The sequence below is a fragment of the Gorilla gorilla genome, chromosome 6, assembly GCF_029281585.2.
Source record: "Gorilla gorilla gorilla isolate KB3781 chromosome 6, NHGRI_mGorGor1-v2.1_pri, whole genome shotgun sequence".
NCBI lineage: Eukaryota > Metazoa > Chordata > Mammalia > Primates > Hominidae > Gorilla > Gorilla gorilla.
In genome coordinates, this window is record NC_073230.2 from 17170123 (window position 1) to 17190323 (window position 20201).

A 20201-nucleotide genomic window follows, 5' to 3' on the forward strand; every position below is an offset into this window, starting at 1 on the left:
CTAGTTTCACTTTGTTTTGTCTATTGTGCAGTCTTTTGTAAAGGGAAGAGAGCCCTTTGCTTATCTCATTAAGCAATTTTAACATATATTTTGAAGTCTTTATCACATATTTCCTCAAAGATATTTTTCTGGAATTTATTCATTTTCTGGTTATTGATTTTACTGACTTTGTGAGCAATTTTTTAAATCATGGATCTCAAAATTTTAACAAAGAGACCTGTTTAGAGGATTGTTTCCACACTTCTAAATTCTTTGCTTTTACTCCTCCTCATCTAACATTTTGTGATGACCGTTGTCTGCTCCCAAGACACTCCAGTCAGAAACAGGCTTTAAAGTTGTATTTTTGGGCTCCTGTGACATGGTTAAATCAAGAATATCAAAGATCCAGGTAAAATACTCCTGGATTGCTTGGTATCATTTCAGGTTGAATGGCTTTATCTGTGTCTTCCTGCTTTTATAAGTCTACCTTGATGATGATGGTTGGAAATAGTATTTTCGATGATTTGCTCCTTTTTACTGTTTATTTTAATTATTATCTATTCACATGTAAGGAGATCCATTCTCAGCATCTGACTCCAAAACGTGAATCAGAGACCTATTGTCAAATGTCAAATCCCTTTGAACTCTTACCTTGAATGAATTAAAACACTGCTATCTATTTCCTTTTTTAAGCTAAGAATGCAGTGATTTCATGATTCAATCTCACTCACAATTTTGTAGTTTTATTTTATTTCTTATGTTCTGAACCTATTTATTTTTTCTTGTTCCTATTTTTATTTTACCTATCACTGGAGCTGACGGGGTGAATCAAATGTATTCTATGGAGTCATCGTGTTGGAAGTCTGAAATTCATGTTTATAGTATAAGCCTCTTTATTTCTTATCTTTTATTTGTTATTGGGGAGATACTGTTAATCACTGGTTTTAAATCACATTTTGTCTCATTATATCAAGGATACAACTGTAAAAGTTAGAAAATAGTTTTTTCGTTATTGTAAACATACCTAAAAGGTAGGGGTTTTTTTTGCTGTGGAATTTTAAAAGTTACTTCTGATAGATAGCTTTTGGCCTGAATTTTCTATATATTTTCTTGTCATTGCAATGACTAGTATAAGAGATAATGTGGTACTAAAATATACTAATCTCAAAAGAGTATGTGGCTTACATTAAACCCTTACAAAAATGAAATATGTATTTAATAAGACTTTCATTGAGCAAATAGGAACATTTTATATTAGTAATGTTCCCTACAGAATGCTAGGTAATGTAGGGATATTATCTTAATATTTGGCTACATTTATATGAAAACGTTATTTGTATAATTAACATATTTTAATTAGTTGTGAACTTCTCTTTATAACAGTCTTCCTAAAATGATTAATATATTTTGCTTTGAGAAATGGCACATTAAATGTGCATGCACATACCTGAAGAGTTTAATGGATTTATGATTATTAAAACCAATGCATCTATAAAAATTGCTTGACCATTGGGTTTAATGTAAAAGGTCAGAGTGTTCTAGGTTTAAAAATTCTTATTTTTAAGGTTCACTAGAGAATGTTTAAAAATCTACCTTCCAGGAGAGAGAATTGTAGTTCAGATGTTTACCATCCTTGGCTTTTTAACCTCTGAAATTTTAAAGGACAGTTGTGCTACTTAATGCACTTTTATATTTCTCGATGGGAAAGTGCATTTTCCTCCTACCAAAACCAAGAATTCCTACAAAATTCCTCTTTGAGCTCAATGCAAGAGTGAAACATATACCTTTATAAAAGAATGTGTGAGGCAAAAGACTATTTTATGTAAAGAATTGTTTCTTGTGTGGATAAAAGATTTTTGAAAAGTGTATATAGGTACCACGATACTACGCTGAATTCTTTTTCTTCTATTTATCTTTCCCTTTGGTGAGGGGAGCATACACGTAATATTTTGATACATGCATAGAATGTGTAATGATTGAGTCAGCATATTTAAGGTATTTAAGGTACTCAAGTAATTATAATTTCAATGTGTCGGGAACATTTCAAGCCCTCCCTTCTACCTATTTTGAAATATACAACACATTGTTTTTAACTCTCGTCACTCTACTCTGCTATCAAACATTAAAACTTATTCCTTTTATCCAACAGTATGCTTGTGCCCATTAACCAATAGCTCTTCATCACACACACCCACACACACACATACATTCTACAGCCTCTGTTAACTATCATTCTGCTCTCTACATTCATGAAATCAACTTTCTTAGCTCCCACATATGAGTAAAAACATGCAATATTCGTCTTTCTGTGGCTGGCTCATTTCACTTAACATCATGGGCTCTAGTTCCATACATGTTGCTACAAATGACAGAATTTCATTCTTCTTTATGACCAAGTAGTATTAATCCAATGGGTATATAAACCATATAGTCTTTATTCATTTATCTGTTGAGGGACACTTAGGTTGATGCCATATTTTGGCTATTGTGAATACTGCTGCAATAAACTAGAGTGAAAATATCATTTTGACATACTGAGTTCCTCTACTTTGAATAAATATCTAGTAGCAGAAGTGCTAGATCATATGGTAGTTCAATTTTTTGTGTTTTGAGAAACTTCCATGCTGTTTTTCATAATGTCTATACTAATTTACATTTCCAACAACAGTGTTTAAGATTTTTTTTTCTCTGCATCTTCACCAGCATTTTTTTTTTTTTTGGTTGTTTGTGTTTAAACTTTTTAAATAATAGCCATGCTAACTGGAATAAGATGATATTTCATTGTGGTTTTAATTTGCATTTCTCTGATGATTAGCAATGTGGAACTTTCTTTCATATAGTTGTTGGCAATCGGTCTTTTGAGAAATATCTAATTCATCCCTTTGGACCACTTTTTAATGGATTTGCTTTTTTGCTGTTGAGTTGCTTGTATTCTTTGTATATTCTGGATGTTAGTTCCTTGTTGGATAAATAGTTTCCAAATATTTTCTCATATTCAACAGATTGTGTCTTTATTCTGTTAATGTTTCCTTTGTTGTACAGAAGAGTTTTAGTTTAATATAGTCCAACTTTTGTTTTAGTTGACTGTGCTTTTGAGTTCTTAGCCATAAAATATTTACCTAGACCGATGTCCTGGTGTTTTTTCCCTATGTTTTCTTTTAGGAATTTTATAGTTTCAGGTCTTACATTTATATCTTTAGTTGATTTTGAGTTAATTTCTATATATTGTGAGAGATATGGGATCTAATTTTATTCTTGTGCTTATGAATATGCAGTTTTTCCAATCGCATTCATTTTAGAAGGTGTCTTTTTCCAATCTATGTTCTTGGTGCATTTGTTGAAAATCAGTTGATTTTGAATACATGGATTTATTTCTGGGTTCACTATTTTGTTCAATTGATCTATATGTCTGTTTTTATACTAATACCATGCTATTTTGGTTACAATATCTTTGTAATATATTTTGCAGTCAGGTAGGGTAAATTCCTTTGGCTATTAAGGCTCTTTTTAAATTCCATACAAATTTTAGAATTTTTTTTCTATTTCAGTGAAAATGACATAGATATTTTGATAGGGATTTCATTGAATCTGTAGATTGATTTGGATTGTGTGGTCATTTGAATGATATTAAATCTTCTGATCCATGGGCATGAGATGTCTTTCCATTTCTTTCTGTTCTCTTTAATTTCTTTCATCAGCGTTTTGCATTTTTCCTTTTAGAGGTCTTTCACCTCCTTGGTTAAATTTGTTCCACAATATTTTAATTTTTTGTAGCTATTATAAATGGGAATGCCTTTTTTTCTTTCTCAGTTATTTCATTATTGGTGTATTAGTCAGTACTCATGCTTCTATAAAGAACTGGCTGAGACTGGGTAATTTATAAAGAAAAGAGGTTTAATTGACTCACAGTTCTGCCCAGCTGGGGAGGTTTCAAAATAATTACAATCATGGTGTAAGGGGAAGCAAACATGTCCTTCTTCACGTGACAGCAGGAGAGAAAAGAATGTGAAGGGGGAAGCTCCCTTATAAAGCCATAAAATCTTGTGAGAACTTACTATCACAGGAATAGCATGAGGAAAACCTCCCCCATTATTTAATTACCTCTCACCAGGTCCCTCCCACAACATATGGGGATTATGAGAACTACAATTCAAGGTAAGATTTGGGTGAGGACACAGCCAAATCATATTAATTGGCTTATAGAAAACTGATTTTTGTATGTTGATTTTGTATCCTGCAATGACACTGAATTTATTTATCAAATGTAAGAGGTTTTCAGTGGAGTCTTTAAGTTTTTCTAAATATATGATCATGTCATCTTCAAAGAGGGACAATCTGAATTCCTCCTTTCCTTTTTGAATTTTTTTTTATTTACTTTCTCTTTTTTTCCTCTTCTCTGATTATCATGGCAGGAAGTTTCAGCACTATTTTGAATAGGAATGGTGACAAAAGTGGACATCTTTTTCTTGTTCTAGTTCTTAAAGGAAAGGCTTTCAGCTTTTCCCCATTTAGTATGATGTTAGCTGTGATTGTGCCATATATGGCCTTTATGATGTTGAGGAAAGTCCCTTCTACGCCGAGTTTGTGGAGATTTTTTATCATTAAAGGCTCTTAAACTTTATCAAACTTTTTTCGGTATCTATTGAGATAATCATATAATTTTTGTCCTTCATTCTGTTGTGATGTATTTATTGATTTGCACAAGTTGAACTATGTTTGCATCCCACTTGATCATGGTGTCTTATCTTTTTGATGTGCTGTTGGATTCAGTTTGCTGGTATTTTGTTAAAAATATTTGTGTCTATGTTTATCAGGGATATTGGCCATTAGGTTCCCTTTTTGTTCTTGGGTCTTTGTCTGGTTTTGATATTAGGATAAGTCTGGCTTTGTAGCATACATTAGGAATAATTTCCTCCTCTTAAAATTTTTGGAAAAGTTGTAGGATAATTGCTGTTAGTTCTTCTTCATATGTTTGGTGGAATTCAGCAGTGATGCCATCTAGTCCTGGCCTTTTCTTTGTTGGAAGACATTTTATTACTGATTAAATCTTTCTAGTTGTTGTTGGTCAGTTCAGATTTTCTATTTATTTCTGATTCAGTCTTGGCAAGTTGTATTTGTATAGAAACTTACTTATTTTCTCCAGGTTTTCCAGTTGAAATTTATTTTATCATCGATGTTTTTCCTGCCATTCTTTAATAAGAAAGACAGGCATTAATAACTATTTAGCACCAAATATATGTCAGGACACTTCTAAACATGTTGTATCTTTTTAAATTTTACCTTCAGAAGAATCCTCAAATATTGGTTGCTATCCCCATATTTAGGTGAGGATAGGGAAGTATAGCCAAAGTTTAATCTGGGTCTCTTCATCCCTACATTGGAAAGAGAACTGGTCTCTTCCCGTTCTATGGTGGAGATGAACTTTCCACCATAAAAATAAATGCATGTATCTGGCTATTGACATAAATTATTAATTATCCCACCTTGTATCAAAAGTATTTCTCATGTTTAATAAGTAAGGAAAATTAAATTATATAATACATTTACTTTAGAAATAAATTTTAAATCAAACATTGTAGTGGGGCTTGGAATGAGAATTTCCACAGCCAACACTACAAAGAACAAAAAGAGCAAGATTTCATTTCTTTATTAGTGCAAAAGCACTTACATATTGGTGTGAAGTAGTTTAACCCCGTAAGAGGAGAGACGGTATAGAAGACACTGCACAAAATGTAACAGACTGCAGAAATGAGTACACCTATAAGAGAAAGCTGTGCTGCTGATTTTATTTTCTGTATTTGACAGAAATGCATCAATCAACAAACTTGGATTTGTTGTGCTGATTGTCTGGAAGTATAGTTTCCTTACTGCTGAGTATAGGTTAATTTTTGTTGCTTCTTTCTTTTACTGTATGCTACGTCCAAATAAATCTACGATTTCTGCAGGGCAAGAGTGATAGGAGTGGGCTCAATATTTGGTTAAGTCTTAACAGTGGACAGGAAGCATGCTTAAGGTCACCGTTCTTCAGTGTTGAAGATTCAGAGATCATGATCTTGTTCTCTTTTCTCATCTGTCCTCTTGCCTTATCATCTCTTTTTGATCCTTCCTTCAACTCTTCCTTCCCTTTAGTCTCTCTTCTATTCACTTTCTATTGTATAACTTTCTGTTCTATTCTATGTTTGAGAGGCAAAAAGAATAATAATTCTGGAGCCTTCATTATTTTTGAAAATATTCTTTGATTTCCTCAGACAATGTATTCCACAAATATTCTCCCCTTGAAAGTTCTTTATAGAGACCTGACACCAATACAATTTCTTTAATTTGCTCTATGCCTTAAATTTTAAGTGTTGTACAAAGTTGAGGGGCTTAAGATAATTATCAAACTAATATAATAAGGAGGGAGAACATGTTAAAAATAAATTAATTTAACTACAGATAGTATCATAAACCTTAAAAAACCTTAAAAAAGTCTCCACCTATTAATTTAGAATAAGTAAAAACTGATAATAGAGTGACATGGATAATGTCTAAGCCCATGTACTATTAGTATCATAATTTATTGGTCACAAGTAAAAATATATTTTATGTAAAATTTTTATCAAATTTTACTTTGCTAAAACTATAGTTTATTAAAAGTAAAATAATTTATGCTGTATGTCCACACTTAGTAAACTTCAAGTCCAATGGACTGGAGAAATCATAACCTTGATTACTACATCAAAAATGACTTTAATGAAATAAATTACATGGCTTCTTTGATGTTACCTAGTTACTTCTTGGTATCAATTTAGGTATAAATATGCTAATATATTTTAGTTATATATAGGAAATAAGCAAATATGCTGAGCATTTATCTTTCTTTCTTTCAACTTCTATTGTTCAAGAGACTTAATAAAGAGAATATGATGCAGTAAATTATAAATGTCATTGGAAAAACATGAGAGCCATGCATATAAAGGTGTTTAAAATGAGCAAAAGTCTCTAGAGATTAGAAAGAGTATAATGTAGGATAATATGTTAAAGAAAATGCATTCCATTATTTTCTTTCTTATCATAGATATTTTATCAAATTATACAGAGAAGAAAATACATAATAGTGATATATGTTTTAATTAAAATATTACATTGACAGTTTATTAATAGAGGTAATTCTAGATGGTATTTGGTTATGAATTTGTTACCTTTAAAAAGGCTCTCTGGTCTACAAAATATATGAACATCATTTTTGGTAAAATACAGTGAGTATGCTTCATATCCTTATCTGTGAACCACTCTTGTTTCTATCTGTTTACTATGACTATTTCCAGAATTTATGGTTTTACATTTATCACCGCCTGCACAATACAATGGAACTGCTACTTTTATAAAGACCTATATATCGCTGTAGCTGTAACTAAGTTTTCATTGTTGTTTTTAGTTGTTGTCTCTCTTGCTTAAAGACTCTGGCTATTTATCTCAGAGCACATACAGAAATTGAAATGTACAAAAGTGGAAGTTATTAAATAGAGACCACACAAGATACCCACTCTAATTGAATGAAGGCCTTTTCATGACATCAATTCAGCTGCAGTATCTTCAGTTCTTACAGTGGGGAAGCCAGAATCTCTAGACATGGGAAGAAGGGCTTATGAGTTGTGTTCTGGTAGGTGTAAGAAATGGTAAGTAAGTCTCATCCCCAAGGACATGGTTAAAAAAAAATTTGGCATTTTTGGAATGGGACCTAGGTTTCTGCATTTTTAAAAAGCTCCAAAGAGCTAAAAATACTTAAGAACAAACATTGAGTAACAAGTGTACGGTGAACTAGTCTGAAACCGCATATGAAGTACATGGTGTTTTCTTAGATTCTTGGTTTATTTAGTGTTACTGTGAAAGTCAGTGGAGACTGAGGCATTCTCCTGAACTCCCAGCCTCTCCAGCTACCTTTTATTCTTGCAACTAAATTCATAAAATTAATATTCAAGCTCAGTGTTGACTGAATCAGAAACAACTGTAGATCAAACTCGCACTGCTTTAAGGTTGAAAATGTTTTTTGACACACACACGCAAGGTAATAAGAATCACAAATGACAGGTAATTCAAGAAGCAGCTACAGATACAAAACAAAGCAAAACTTCACATAATCATTTATTGTAGATCTCTTAAGCCATACATTCAATATTTCACATTTTTGTTACTTTGCAGTAGCATTGTTAAAATATAAGTATATAGTCACTGGTAATAAATTTAAAATGTATAAATTTAAAGTGTAGGGACCAATGGAAACATTTCCGTTTGTCCTCTGAAATTTTGCTGTAAAATCAACCCACAAAAGACTGATTGATTGGAGCAAAGGCATACAAATGGATCAACATGCACATGGGGAAGAACCACGGAGTGATTACGTAACCCCAACCTTCAAGTGTGGTTCAGAAGCATATATGCCATACTGAGATTACAGAATGTATGAGGCTTGGCTCTGACAAAACAGGTTATAGTGGCAAAACAGGTTACAGGAGGGAAAAAGAGGAGACCTGGCTAGCAAAGATGGTTTTGTTACGTAGGTGGAATCCCACAGGTAGCAACCCTCAAAAGATGTAGTAAATGTTTCTTTGAGATCTTGAAAGCTGTCTTTTATTTGTTATTGGGGAGACACTGTTAATCACTGGTTTTAAATCCACATTTTCTCTCACTATATCAAGGATACAACTTTAAAAATTTGAAAATAGTTTTTTCATCATTGTAAACATACCTGAAAGGTAGAAATTTTGCTGTGGAAGTTTAAAAATTTCTTTTGATAGATAGCTTTTGGCCTGAATTTTCTATTTATTTTCTTGTCATTGCAATGACTAGTATAAGAGATAATGTGGTACGAAAATATGCTAATCTCAGAAGAGTATGTGGCTTACATTAAACCCTTACAGAAATTAATGTTTGTTAGGGTTCCACAAGGGAAGGCCTCAGAGAAACTCGGTCACATCGATGCACATTTTCTACAGATGCAAATCTCCCCCACAAAAGAGCTTTGCAGGGCTCATTCTGTTTACAAGCCCTCTTAATAGCAATGTCAAAATATGTTAAATAAGTATATTTTGGGGTGAAATATTTTGATTTCCTTCAAAAGCATAACTCTGAACAAATGCAAGAATAAACAGGAACAGAACCACAGTATGATAACATACCTAATCAAGGAAGGTACTTTCTTATAGCTTGGAATGCATTACTTTTTCTCTGTGATTCTTGGATAATGCAGAAGTTCAGAACTCCTCAAATTAAATTAGGAAAATATGCACAATTCTATTATGTTTAAATTAGGAAAATATGCACAATTCTATTATGTTTTGTGTCCTGCCACTTTAGCCATAGAATGGACATCAATCTTCATTGAAATATCATAAGACCCCTGCATGAGCAAATCTGATTGAACTTTCTGTTTGCTAAGTTATTGCATTTCTTACATTCATTTAGAAATGTAAGTAATAATGAATGCTTTTAAACAAAGAATTTTAACATTTCTTACTTTTACACTTTGTGGGACTATAGACTGCAATTTAGAATTAATAGAATATAGACTGCAATTTAGAATTAATAGAAAAGTCAAGGATATTTGTGAAGAATTTAAGTATGAGAAGGAATGCTTGCGCCAGAAAAAAAGTCCAAGAAAGACTTTCTATCATGGAAAACCAGGAGATAACTCTAAAGAAAAACGATGCTTACAAACTCAAGAGCTCAAAATGATATGAAATTCCTACTCCCTAGCCCCTCTTACTACACATGCAACTATGGACAAGCAATTTAACCACTGTGAACTTTAGTTTTCTTACCTGTAAAACAATGAAGGTGATGATCATGCCTATTTCATGGAGTAGTTCTTGGAGTTAAATAAAATAATCTGTGTGAAAATTCTAGCATAATGTCTCCTCCATAGAAAGGACTCTCTGCAATCACATTTCATTTTTTCGAAAAAAAAAAGTAGAAGCCAGGAATGCTGCTAAACATCAACAATGCACAAGACAGCATCTACGAAACCACCCCTGCCACAATATAGAAGTTTCTGGCCTAAAATGTCAATAGCATCACTGTTTAGAAATTCTGGTTTAATCTATACACTTTAGCAGAGTTTAATTTTCTCTGCAGAAAAATATTTATAATTTTATTATGTAATTTGGAAAATACAAATAGAAGAAATTCTTCTGTGATTTGTAGAAAACTTTTTTATTAACTAATAATATCTAAAGAAATAAAAATTAATGATGTTTGTATCTCTGTTTAAGCCTTGAGTAATCAACAAACCCCTCAGAAATGCACAAAACTTCAATTTTTTTACTCTCTTAAATAGACAATTAGGGTCTTAAAATTGTTGATATAAATGGCGATTTATTGTTTTACATCTCAATTTCTTTCTTAGACTGTTACTCACTTCAAAAGAAACTGACTGCTACAATGGTACTTACGTCACCAGGTAAAAACTTACATAAAATAATTATAAAACTAACCTTTAGTAACAAATACAATCCAATAATAACACTACTATCCAAAAGAAAAGTATTTAATGGTCACAATTTCAGGTCTGCATTTAAAAATGTTTTTCCTGAATCTTTTATTCTTCCTTTTCTGTGACAGTCTTACTAATGCATCAGCACAAAATAATTAACTGTTTTGCAATCCAAGGAACACATTATGATCAATTGGGGAAATATAAAACTACCCACCATGAGATCCCACCCACTAACAAATGAAATCTGAATCACTTTGTGAAATGTCTAATATCAGAGTTTTTTTTAGGTCCCCCCCCCCCCCAGGTGATTCTCAAATGTTCTGTGCTTGAGAACCTACAGGGCAAGTAGGTCTCATTATCTGCTTTATGCAAAGGATCAGTAAATTAGTATGGAAACAGTAGTTCCATTGGCTAATGCCAATTCTTACAGTAATCAAAGCAAAAATTGCACCAAAGTTAAACAAGCAGGGAAGATTTTATTCAAGGCTATGCAATAGGGGAGAGAGACAAAAATGCAGTCAAAACTCCACTAAACAAAAAAGCAGAACAGATAGTAAGGGCTGGGGCAGGAAGATCTTAGGCCTTACCCAAAAGAGAGTAAGCTGTCTCTTACCTCCATGACAGAATGTAATTTCACACTTTGGAACAAAGGGTCCACCTAAGATTCCTACTCTCTCCTAGAGACTGTAAGATAGATAGAGGTGGTATCTCCTTCAGCATTTACATTTTAAAGTTTCAAAGAAATGGCTCCACTAGTAGGTCCTTCAGAATGACACTGTTGGGTCGTAAAACTGTCAAGAAGCTTTTGAAACGATTTATACCTGAAAAGGGCACAGAGAGCATTTACAAGTTCTATAAAGTAAATAGTCTAAGGAAAAGGAGGTCAGACTCTTGAATCAGAATGAAGGCTGCCTAAAGTTTAGCCATGCTGAGGGTAATATTAAGGCCTCCTTAGACAGAGATAATGAGGAGTTTTGTTTTTTTGTTTTGTTTTCTCTTAGAAAGGGTTCTCTCAAATTTTGCTTCACCTTATATATACCTGTGAGTTTTATAAAAATACTGAGATCTGGTCCGTGCTTGGGTGCTTTACCCTATTGTTGATTTCATATACTTTTGACTTCTTAAAGTTAAAAAAAAGTACATATTTTATATATATATATATATAAAATATACTACACATATAGTATATATTATATATTGTATATATGTATAAATAGTATATATAGTATATATGTATGTATATGTAACATGTATTATGTAATATGTATATATGTATGTATATATAAGTATATGTATATAATGTATATATTGTATATATAGTGTATATAATATACACTATATATACAGTAAATATATTTACAATATACACATACATGAATATATAATATATATTTCTATATAACATATATAATATATATTTCTATATAAGATATATAATATATATTTCTATATTTTATATATTTCTATATAATATATTTCTATATAATATATATTTCTATATAATATATATTTCTGTAATATATATTTATATATTATAAATTATATAGATTATACATATCTATATGTTATATATTTATATATTATATATATTTATATCTATATACTATATATTATAGATCTATATAATATATATATTTCTATATATTTCCATATATGATATATAGACATATATTTCATTTAGAAATAAATACAAAATATATATATTTCTATATAATATATACAATATATGATAGTTCTGTATATGTAAAATATATATGAGAGTTCTATATAATATATAAAATATATACGATAGTTCTATGTAATATATAAACTATATAATAGTTCTATATAATATATAAAATATATATATTTCTATATAATATATAAAATATGTATTACATATAAAATATATAAATAAAATATAAAATTAATATATTTATATATTATATATACAATATATTTTATTTCTACATATACATATATAATATATAAATATAAGATATATATCATATATTTAGTCAATATAAATGTGTCAATATAAATGTATATTTATATTTAAAATATAAATATATACAATCTTTATATATTTATAAATATGTACAATCTTTTTATATTTTATATATAAATATATACAATCTGTATATATTTATATATAAAAGATATTATATATAAAAGATATAATCTTTTTATATATTTTATATATAAATATAAATATATACAACATGTTTTATGTATATAAATATGTACAATCGTTTTATATATTTCATATATAAATATATACAATTTACATATTTTATATATAAATATATACAATAATGATATACATTTTATATACAAATATACATATATACACAAATATATACATATATGTATATATACATATATACTATATATACATATATACTACATATGTATACACTATATGTATATATACATGCATATGTATGCAATATATTTGTATACATATATACATCTAAATATACACTATATATAGTATATACACATACTATATATCGTGTATACATATGTACTATATATGTATAGTATATACATATATAGTACATATGTACATATACATACATATACACTTATGTACATATACATACATGTATGTATATATACTATATACATACATATATACTATACGTACATGTATCTATATGTATAGTACATGGATGTATACATAGTATATACATGCATGTACGATATACATAGGATATATACATAAATACATATGGATATATGGATATATGTACACATATGTACATACATCTATCCATATGTATTTATATGTATATATGTGCATGTGTATATGTACATGTATGTATAGTACATACATGTACGTGTATGTATACTATATATGTATATACTATATACATACATATGTATATAGTATGTATGTATATATATACGTGTATATATGTATATATACATGTATATATGACTATATACATACATATGTATATAGTATGTATGTATATATATACGTGTATATATGTATACATATATAGTATATACATATACATGTATATACTTATGTACATGCATGTATATATGCTATATATGTATGTATATAGTATATATATACATGTATGTATATAGTATATATACATACATGTATATATACATATATACTATATATATACCATATATATACCATATATATACCATATATACTATATATATACCATATATATAGTATATATACTATATATATACCATATATAGTATATATACTATATATATACCATATATAGTATATATACTATATATACCATATATACAGTATATATATACTATATATACATATATAGTACATATGTTTACACGATATATAGTATATGCATATACTACATATAGTACATGCATATACCATATGTAGTATAGGTATATACTATATATACTATAGATATATACTAATAGTATACTATATGTATATGTACTATATATGTATATATACATGTCTATATGTATACATATATGTATATACAATATATACATATATTTTATATATAGTGTATATATGAATATATACATATATTTGTATATATTGTATATATAGTATATATTATATATACATTATATATAATATATACTACATATAATATATACATATATAGTATATATGTATACATATATAGTATACATATACATATATGTATATATGTATATGTATATATGTATAAATATGTATATATGTATATATCTATATATGTACATATGTATATATGTATATATGTATACATATATATAGTATATATACATACATACTATACATGCATATATGTATACAAATGTATATATAATATATATAGTATATATACATACACTATGTATATAGTGTATACATATGTAGTATATATGTATATACTGTACATATATGTATATAGTATATATTTGTATATAAAATGTATATCAATATCGTGTATATTGATATATAAAATATGTAAATTGTATATATTTATATATAAAATATAAAAAGATTGTACATATTTATATTTGAAATATAAATATACATTTATATAGACTAAATATGATAAATAAAATATATAATTATATAATATATAAAAATATGTATATTTTATTATATATATTATATATCTTATTATATTTATATATTATATATGTACATTTAGAAATTTAAAAATGTATGCATAATATATATATTAAATTTTTTTGTATTTTATTTATATATTTTATATACTATATAATATATAGGATATATACATGTACGTATGTATATACATGTACTTGCATATATACTATATATGTATACAGATACACATGTATATATATAGTTTACATATATACTAATATATAGTTTACATATATACTATATACATGTATATATACATATATATATACACATATGTACTATATACGTATATAGTATATATGCACGTATACAATATACACATATAGTATATAAACACATAGACATGCATACACTCCTTTTAGTGGATACATTATATATGTATACACGTGTATACATTATATATGTATTCACGTGTAGACATATATACTATATATGTATACACGTGTGTACATATATACTATATATGTATACACGTGTGTACATATATAGTATATATACACTATATATGTATATGTATACATGTGTGTATATGTATATATGTGTATACACATATATAGTATGTGTATACACATATATACTATATATGTATACACGTATATATATTTACTATATATGTATACACATATGTATATTTACTATATATGTATATACTTGTATACATATATCCTATGTATACACGTGTATACATATATATGCTATATATGTATACACGTGTATACATATATACTATGTATGTATACACATGTATATGTATACACGTGTATACATATATGCTATACACGTGTATACATGTATATACTATATATGTATACATGTATATACTATGTATGTATACATGTATATACTATGTATGTATACATGTATATACTATGTATGTATACATGTATATACTATGTATGTATACATGTATATACTATGTATGTATACATGTATATACTATGTATGTATACATGTATATACTATGTATGTATACATGTATATATATACATATGTATACAATATATTTTTATATATTCAGGCTATAATTATTTTCTGCAGCAGATTTCCTCATTTTTGTGTGAGAAATATTAACTGCCTCAGCTGAGAAGCTTATTTTTGATAATCTGTTAATAAAAATCACAATCAGTGTAGTGTCTTTTCTATAGGAAATATTCTTGCAACTTTACTTTGGTTTCCTCTAGCAGTCTTTCTATCCAAATCAGTGAGATGACTTTACTGGTTGCATTCTCAGCTCAGACTAAAAGGGCAACAGTACCCCATCAAGTTGACGAGCGGCATTAATTTAGTAGACATATTTGTATGTCCATCTTTATGTAACTAGTATATTCATTTTATTCCTTCAATATGCAAATTATAGTATTGGTTCCTAATTTCTGAAAGTCAGATTCCCCTTTGAGAAACTGATAAGTGCTCCTGAATATCTTCTGATAAATGCAAAACTACCCATATATACAAAACTTTTCACATAATTTCTCAATATTCATGTATTCATTGAACCTCATTCCCATATTCTTGTGATATAAGGCCCCATTATTAATTACTTACAAAATAAGGCCCAGCCTGGTGACTCACACCTGTAATCCCAGCAGGAGGATTGGAACTGGAAGGCTGAGGCAGGAGGATCCCATGAGGCCAGGAGTTCAAATCCAGAACTGGGCAACAAAGTGAGACACCATCATTACATTATTATTATTTTTTAATTAGCAGGACATGTTGACTCACACCAGTAGTCTCAGCTACTCAGAAGGCTGAGGCAGGAGGAAGGATGTCATAAGCATAGGAGTTTGAGGCTGAAGTGAGCTATGATCACACCACCACACTCCAGCCTGGGTGACAGAGTGAGACCCTGTCTCTAAAAACAGAAATGAAATAAAATGAAAAAAAAAAAAACTGTATCAAAGTCACTTAAGAACACAGATTTTAAACAGAAGATTCTCTGTCATAAATGATCCAAGCAGTAATTTTAAATCAAATAATTAACCAAGGGACTACATTAATTTTTACTTTATAGATTAATTTCTTGTACTGAGATATGTTTTAAGAAGTTGTGTGTGGTTCACGCCTATAATCCCAGCACTTTGGGAGGCTGAGGTGGGTGGATCACTTGAGATCAGGAGTTCAAGACTAGCCTGGCCAACACGGTGAAACCCCACCGCTACTAAAAATACAAAAAAATTAGCCGGGCATGGTGGCAGACACCTATAATCCCAGCTAATCAGGAGGCTAAGACATGAGAAATGCTTGAACCTGGGAGACAGAGGTTGCAGTGAGCTGAGATCGCGCCACTGCACTCCAGTCTGGAGGACAAAGCAAGACTGTGTCAAAAAAAAAAAAAATTGTGAAATAAGTAAGTTTAATGGGCTCCCCTTTGTAGGTTATGGGGCCTTTCTCTCTAGCTGCCTTTAACTTTTTTTTTTTTTTTCCATTTCTACCTTGGAGAATCTGATGATTTTGTGTCTTGGGGATGATCTTCTCATGGAGTATCTTACTGGGATTCTCTGAATTTCCTGAATTTGAATGTTGACCTGTCTAACCAGGTGGGGGACATTATCATGGATGATATCCTGAAATATATTTTCCAAATTGGTTCAATTCCCCTGATCGCTTTCAGGCACACCAATCAGTCGTAGATTTGGTCTCTTCACTTAATCCCATATTTCTTGGAGATCATGTCTTTCGCAGGGACATGGTTGGAGCTGGAGGCTATTATCCTGAGCAAACTTACACAGGAACAGAAAATCAAATACCACATGTTCTCATTTATAAGTGGGAGCTAAATTATGAGAACACTTGGACACATAGAGGAGAACAGGAAACAATGGGGCATTTCAGAGATCAGAGGGTAGGAGGAGGGAGAGGATCAGGAAAAATAACTAATGGGTACTAGGCTTAATATCTGGGTGAACACTGTTCAATAAACCCCATGACACAAGTTTCCCTATGTAACACACTTGCACTTGCACCCCTAAACTTAAAAGTTAAAAAAAAAAGTTGTGAAAAAAAAGAAACAAGATAATCTCAAATACTCTGTATCATTTTTCAGGCATTTGATGAAGCATAGAAGAAGTTATTATAATTAAAATGAAGAAAAAATCTATACCAATATTTATGTATTTGTTTTTGCATCCCTCGATTCTTTTTGGTATTTTCATTCCCATAAGAAGATATTAATACTTTTTTTGTAGTTTTTCTCTTCCTTTTGACATTTGGCTTTAGCAGTTGTGTTTGAGAGGTTAGAAATTTTAGCCACCACGTTGCAATGATACTCTGGCTCATGAAGAAGCAGTCACAGTGTAGTGTATCATGACAGACTGAAATGGAGTTCCAGCTGTGTGAAGGTACATTTTCCAGCCACACTAGCACAGACTGAAGTAACTCACCCTTGAATGCTGCTGCAGAAATCATCAGTCTAGATCGCTGCACCTATCAAACACTCTGTAGTGCTGCCTGCAGCAGACACACGGAGATTCCAAAGTAACAAAGGGAGGTTAATGCATTTTGGCAGAGTAACTTACAGTATTTAAACCGTTTGAGTCTTTACCTTTACTTCAAAGAGTTCTTGCCTCAAATCCAAGAACTTTTCTATTTGTTAAATTGGATGATGTAAACCTGTAGTAATGTACTAATTTGTTTTTGTTTTCCTACTATTAAAACTAGATAAATATTTATAAATTTTTACTATTTTAACATGGACAAATAAATATGCTATGGAAACATCAGAGAAAAAGTGGGAATCCTTGTCAAATTTCATGGTAAAAGTGTCAACAGTGAAAATTTATATGTATGTTTTTTGAGGTTTCATTTAAATTCCAGTGTAACTTAATGTTTCTGCAACTAAGTTGAGTTATTGATTTCCCCCAAATAAGTGAGAATTAGTCTTCTCCAAAAATGAATATTTTCACTTTTTATAATTAGCTTATAAGAAAAGCTAGAGTACCTTACAGTGGTGTGCTGAAGCAGCTCTTACTGGAGCTGGATTTTACTAGCCCATGAAAGCCAATTATGCACGAATCTTCCCAACTCCCTGTTCACTGGCGTCACTATAATAGCTTAAAAATAGGTCAAAGTGGGAGTACTTACAGCACCAAAGTTATTAGGATGCCATATTCCCCTCCCCTTCCCAAGCCAGGTGTTAATCATTTAGTGGCATCCTTGTGAGATTATAAACTGATCTAAGCCAGTATAGTCATATGACATGTATCAGGTGCTTTAGATAAACTTCAGTAGATTCATGTCATGAAAGGTGAAGGTTAATATGCCTATCTCTTTCTTTACAACTTTGCAGCCAGGTGGTATGTGAGAATGAAAGCAAGTCTCATATCTTATTAGACCTCATTCTGACAATTGTATATGCATTAAATAACAAGAAGAAAAGAAAATATTTACATGACTAGTTCTCCTAGGCTTAGTAAAATCCCCACTCTTTATCTACAGACATTCTGACAAGAATCCTGTTTTTTTAAGATTTGCTCCTAGGATGACACATCAAGATGGAACACCTAATCAAAATTGTAATAAGTCATGTGAGTTTACAGAGTCCTCTCAGATAAAGTGGTGAAAACACATAATAAAAATTGCTCACTTAGAGTCCTGGTCTGAAAATGTTATTTTCTAGGGCATGCTGAATTCTTACACCTTTCTCAAGCAGAGAGAATGCTGGTACTATTTTTCCAATCAATCACATATTTTGAACACCACTTCTTTTGCCAAGAAAAAAAAATCATCGCAACAAATCTTATGCTAATTAACAATTGTGTAATGTAGATTTTAAAAATGATATTTGACATACTTATGTAGCTTCCTCTAGAATATGAATTTCTGATTAGGGTTCAACAAACCCTATACTGACCATAGATTCAAGCTGATATATATATATATATATATATATATACACATTAAACTTTTATAATAAAATGGTATTAAAGTACCAGATGGACAAGGTGGTATGATGGCAAAAAAAAATCGAGGTAAAAAAGTATCAGTTCTGCAGGTTAGGAGACAACTCTGCATAATGTTTTTGTATGCTGTATAAGCTTTTCCTGTTAGAATATCTTGTCAAGATTAACCTTGAAAGATAAAGATAGTGTCTTCTTCCAGGACAGAGGGCAGATGTGTTCCCTGATTATGATAATAAGATAAGATTATCCTTATAAGATTGGGGATTTCCTAAATTCAAAGGTTTTCAGCTATGATACATACCAATTGTATGTGATATATGCAACAGGCCTGCATCCACGTCACTCCCCATGGGACTTGAAGGCCAAGAGAACTGATGAGAACATGAAGCTTGTGCTGACCGCCACACTATTGGTAATAAAGTCCTGTGTGTATGGTCCTGGAATCTTGTCTTTCACTACATCCATAAAACTATAGCAAGCTAACTTATTAGCTTGCAGGTAGGTAGCATAAAAATCTCAGACCCTTCACAGGTCATGACACTGCAGAAAAGTAGAGAACCTAAGATTTTATCAGAAGCCATGATAATCAAGATTTAAAGATAACACATTTATAAATAGGTTACAAGTTAATTATCTTTGTCAATAATTTTAACTTATGGACTTGATATAAAATACTAATTAATTATTTTTCTTACTTTTATACATTGAAATATAAAGACATTTTAGAAAATTTTAATTCTTCTTTATGGGCTCAGCTTCATTATTAGATTCTGCA

At 30.1% G+C, this 20201-nt stretch overlaps 2 long non-coding RNA genes across 3 annotated transcripts in view; one reads left to right on the top strand and one right to left on the bottom strand.

Moving 5' to 3' along the window:
* Window positions 1-20201, top strand: part of LOC129523766 (uncharacterized) — a 148352-nt gene that overhangs the window by 124712 nt on the left and 3439 nt on the right. The window contains exon 5 of the long non-coding RNA XR_010134512.1: window positions 10364-10417. This is a non-coding gene — a long non-coding RNA (uncharacterized lncRNA). The remainder of the gene's footprint in view (window positions 1-10363; window positions 10418-20201) is intronic.
* LOC109027706 (uncharacterized) overlaps window positions 1-20201 on the bottom strand; it is a 358870-nt gene that overhangs the window by 16911 nt on the left and 321758 nt on the right. For both annotated transcript variants that reach the window (XR_008667371.1, XR_008667370.2), the window contains 3 exons: window positions 16074-16180; window positions 11067-11274; window positions 9780-9893 (listed from right to left, as the gene is read on the bottom strand). This is a non-coding gene — a long non-coding RNA (uncharacterized lncRNA). The remainder of the gene's footprint in view (window positions 1-9779; window positions 9894-11066; window positions 11275-16073; window positions 16181-20201) is intronic.